Genomic DNA, 5,486 nt, shown 5'->3' on the forward strand with positions numbered 1-5,486 from the left:
ATGAAATATAGCAACGGAGAGATTGTTTCTAAGAATAAAGTCCTTTGTTCCAAAGTGGCATTGGCTGTCTCCTAGTGACCTAATAAACAAACTGCAAAAGCAAGCTAAACCACATTGGCTAGGATTACAATGTGAGCACAATGTGCTGGCAATGGTTGGTTGTACAAGCTGAAAAGGCAGCCTGGCACGGTGCCATCTGTTACTAGGCAGGTCAGTGCTGTCCAGTCATTTTCAGCTTTATTTGGTAGGATTTCTATTAGGTGCAGTAACCCAAAGCAACCAATGTTCACCCAGTACAGGAGGCATTCTGATTGGTTGCACCTACACATGAATACATAATATTCCCCCAAGCCACCCCCATCAAATCATTCTCTGTAGCTATTACCTTTTGTACCACCACCCCCTCCCTTTAGAATGTAAGCTCTACTAGCAGGACCCTCTTGTACCTTTTGTATTGAACTGTACTGTAAATGTGTTGTCCCCCCTATACATTGTAAAGCGATGCGTAAACTGTTGGCGCGATATAAATCGTGCATAATAATAATAATATTATTGAATAACTCTGTAGGTGTAAATAACATCAATGCACTTTTTTCTTTTAATTTCAGCTAGACGTTAGAAATGCAAGTTAGATTTGATAGTTTATTTGGTTATGTGAGTGATGTAAAAATTATCCTGCACAGATGTGATTCTATTATCAGGCGCGCTGTAACCGCTGCCATCTTCACCCAATTTTCCTTTTGGGTTTGCCATTTGCCACAGTATGCCGTTGCTTCAGAGTGCATGTGCTGGTGACATCACCGGCTGTATCTACAGTAAATATCTGCTGAGCGGTGCAAGTTTATAGCGATATAATACTTATTATAGGCTTACCTATAGTATAGGTACAAATCGTGCATGGGAGTTTACTCCCACTTTAACCACTTGACAACCGGGCCTATTTTGGCACTTCTCTCCTTCATGTAAAATCAAAATTTGTTTGCTAGAAAATTAATCAGAACCCCCAAACATTATATATATATATATATATATATATATATTTTTTTTTTTAGCAGACACCCTAGGGAATAAAATGGTGGTCATTGCAACTTTTTTTTCTCGCACGGTATTTGTGCAACAATTTTTCAAACACCTTTTTTTGGTGTTTGAAAAACATGAATTAAAAAATAACAAAACAGTAAAGTTAGTCCAATTTTTTTATATAATGTGAAAGATGATGTTACGCCGAGTAAATAGATACCTAACATGTCATGCTTTAAAATTGTGCACACTCATGGAATGGCGCCAAACTTCGGTACGCTTTAAAACAAATTATGGGTTACTATTTTCGAGTTACAGAGGAGGTCTAGTGCTAGAATTGTTGCACACACTCTAACGCATGCGATGATACCTCACATGTGGGGTTTGAACGGCATTTACATATGTGGGTGGGACTTGCATGCGTGTTCGCTTCTGCTCGCGAGCTACCGGGGATAGGGGCGTTTTAAAAAAAAAATGTAAACATCCCTTGTTATAGGAATCAGTGTGACAGGTCCTCTTTATGGAGAGATGTGGGTTCAATAAGACCCCACATTTCTCCTCCAGGCTTTACAAGCATGAAATCGGTGAAAAAACATTCACCGATCTCACACCGACAGCTGCGATTGCGGCTTTGTTTACTTCTGGGTACCGGGCGTGACGTGACGTAAGTGTTAGCGGGGCTGCTGCACACAGAGGGCTTTATTAAGAAATGTTGTTCGTACAAATTGTACTCCCGCGCTGACCTTGTGATATACAAAATTACAAAAATAATATATATAATGTAAATTGTGATAATTTCCTCACCACCTCTAAAAAGATACCATGTACTTTACAAAATTAATACAAAAATTAATAAAAAAATATATATATTTGAGATATGAAAAATATATATATGTGAAGATGGATAAACTCCTAGCCCTTACAAAATCTAATGCGCCTATGCGCTAATTGATAGAAAATATAAACAATAAAAATAAAAATGTGACGAATATGCAAAATACAAAATAGTCCAGTGCAATCATGCAATAATAAGAAGCTCTAAAAGCGTGTCTTCAGTTAGTGCCAGAATTAGTGCGTTGCTGCGAACAATTTTCGTGACTTTTCCACCTTATAGTGTCACCACCACCTCCTATTACGCTATATTCTCACCAGATTTAGGAAAATAAACTGCATGTAACCATATGGTGTGCGGTTTTCCACTGCTGTTTCCCGACTCTCTGTGCTCCTACTTTCTGTGGTTGATTTTTTCACTCCCAGAAAGAAAAAAGCTCATATGGTGTAGTACTGTTTGACAGGTGTTTATTCATAAACTTAAAAATATCCCCCTTTTTTCATATAAAAATACCCTATATTTTTATAAATATGTGTGTAAGCACATGTCCATCTGTGGAAGTTTAAAAATATTAAAAAAAAATATATATCTATATGAAAATATAAATATATAAATAAAAATAAAATATAAATAAAATGAAAATGAAAATGGAAAATAAATAAAAAAATATAAAATGAAATTAAATTAATATAAATAAAAATAAAAATAAATAAAAATAAAATGAAAATAAAGATGAAAATAAAATAAAAATAAAAATAATTAGGATAAATAAATAAGTAAATAAATGGTTTTATTCCACAGGTGTGCACGTGTACAAGGTGGCGTATTCAATAGTTCTCCAAAAAGCAATTTATATCTAATTCTATGTTCATACCTTTTGGTTTCATCGTGTCTAATTTAAAAATCCAATAAGTTTTGTTTTTTGAAATCTCTCGTCAGATTACTATTTCTCCAGTTTTTTTCTTTTTGGTCTATTGCGCAAATCTTTAATTTACTTGGGTCTCTGTTGTGCTTTTCCCTGAAGTGCATGGAGACACTGTGGTATTTGTATCCCTTTTTTATATTCCGAATATGCTCTCCCAGTCTTATTGATAGCTTTCGTGTGGTCCTACCCACATACTGTAAACCACAGTTGCACTCTAACACATATGTTACATGAGTGCTGCTGCAGGTTATTAGTTTGTTTATTTTTTATTTTTCATTGGTTATGTTTGATTTAAATTCTGTGGTTTTTCTAGGACCACTAACTGTGCGGCAAGGTTTGCACCTTCCACATCTGAAAAAAACTTTTTGGTCTAAGAATGTCAAAATCTTTTTTGGGGGGGTCAGGGACATTTCTTACGACAGTGTCTCTGATTCTTTTCGCCCTTCTGTACAGGAACCTTGGTTTGTTGGGTACAATATCTCTCAATTGTGGATCTTCAAGTATTATTGGCCAAAACTTTCGTATAATTTCTTCCAGCTTTTTGTATTCTGTGTTGAATCCTGTTATAAAGGATAGATCTTTCTTTCTTCCAGCTAGGGGTTCGGTTCCCGGTCTCGGCTACATGTGAATTGAGTTTGGTGGTCTCAGCCCGACTCCCGGTGGGTGTGCTATGCGAGGTAAGCCTGCGCTTAGTACGCCCACCCCCCTCCCACAAAAACCACCACACCTACACACGCACTCGAAATTGGGTTAACACACACGCACTTTGACCACGCGGTCTCTTAAAAGAGAGGCGAAGGACTAACGGGGCTGGTTGAGCGGGCTAATCCTCTCACTCCCTTATAGGGAGTCCCTCTGCCCCGTTGGGCTTCAAAGCGGAGCAGGTAGGGTGGGCTGTGTGGGAGGACCCCCTCACACACCCGCCATTGCCACCCGGGGCATGGAGAAAGGTGGCAGATTGCCTCTGGGGGAGGCCTGCCTACTCCCAACTCCTGCAGTCCGGCTCCTCTCTCGAGTACACGCACAAAATACACTTAAAAAAAAAAAAAAAAAAATAAAAATAAAGGATAGATCTTTCTTCTTCTTCTTTTTGTCCCTCTGTCACTTATTCTCCAGAATGTTACTTCTGTCCATTAGTCCGACTATATCTCTAGTTTTCTCGAGTCTAGTTCTTTCGTATCCCTTGTCTGTGAATCTATCGATCAGTATAGCACAAAATATATATTTAATTTAATTTAACCCTTTTGCGCCGGTACATCTACCTACATACACAGAGGGCTTTGTATCTTAATGCATAGATAAAAAACCTTCTGCCTTTACAACCCCTTTAACCACTTGCCAACCAGGCTTTAGCTGAATGACAGCTACAGCATAGTCGTCTAATTCTGGTAGGGCATACAATGACGTCCTCCCAGACCCACGCTTCCTGCACGCACACGGAAGTGTCCATGCTCGCTGCGTTCACCAGACCCAGCGCATCACGGATCGCGGTAAAGGGCCAATAACGGAGCGATCACTTGTCAACAAACTGGCATCATATCCGGTTCAGCTCTCTCCTCGCACGCTGTACATACCAATCGGTACAGCGTGCAAGGAGAGGGAGAATGCAGCAGCACTCACCCCATGCCTCATTTTAGCTTATCTGTGCCCTAATAATGCCTCATTCATGCCCATCTGTGCCTCATTCATGCCCATCTGTGCCTCATCCACACCACATCAGTGCTCATCTGTGCCACATCTGGCCTCATCCGTGGTCTTTCATGTCACATCAGTGCCACTACAGTGCCCTGTAATGCCTTACAAACATGTAATAGGTTGTCAGGAAATTAGATTTGTAATTTTATGTCCCTAGAGCACCTAAAGGTGCCCTCTGAATGTTGGGCCTCTGTATATGGCCAGGCTGTATAAAAGTCTCACACATGTGGTATTGCCATACTCAGAAGTAGATGCATGTATTTTGGAGTGTAATTTTTGCTATGTGCATGCTATGTTAGAAATATCTTCGAATGAACAACTGTGTAAAAAAAATAGGATTTTTGTATTCACCGTAAAAAAACATTTCTCTGAGTTCATGGACGGACACAGCAGCAATTGACCTTAGGGTATTATCCTCCCTTTTAGGAGATTGACTAGGCAGAAAAACAGCATGTTAAGTGTTAAACACTCCACACAGCACAGTACCTCCCAGGGGGCGGTTCCCCCGGGTACATCCCCCATTCTCGGTTCTGCAGCCTCAGTTCGTAAACAAGCAGTACAAACAAAAGAGGGGTGTGTGCTGTGTTCGTCCATGAACTCAGAGAAATAGATTTTATGGTGAGTACACAAATCCTATTTTCTCTTCCGTTCATGGACGGAAACAGCAGCAATTGACCTTAGGGACGTCCCCAAGCAGTGTCAAAAATTGAGTGGTGGGAAAACACAGCAAACCACCTTCACCCCAAACAAACCAGAGTTCCTCAACGAAGGAACTTTAAACAGCTGCCTGCAAAACCTTGCGGCCAAAGGAGGCATCTGAAGATGCACTCACATCCACCTTGTAAAACTTTGAGAAGGTGTGGACTGACGACCAGGTCACTGCCTTACACACCTGTAAAACAGACGCTTGATGGCGGAAAGCCCAAGAGGCACCAATCGCCCTGGTCGAATGCGCCGTAACAGGGAAGGGGGGCGCCCGCCCCTTTAGGACATAGGCCTAAAGCCCGACCCACC

Source organism: Rana temporaria, chromosome 5 (assembly GCF_905171775.1).
Source record: "Rana temporaria chromosome 5, aRanTem1.1, whole genome shotgun sequence".
NCBI lineage: Eukaryota > Metazoa > Chordata > Amphibia > Anura > Ranidae > Rana > Rana temporaria.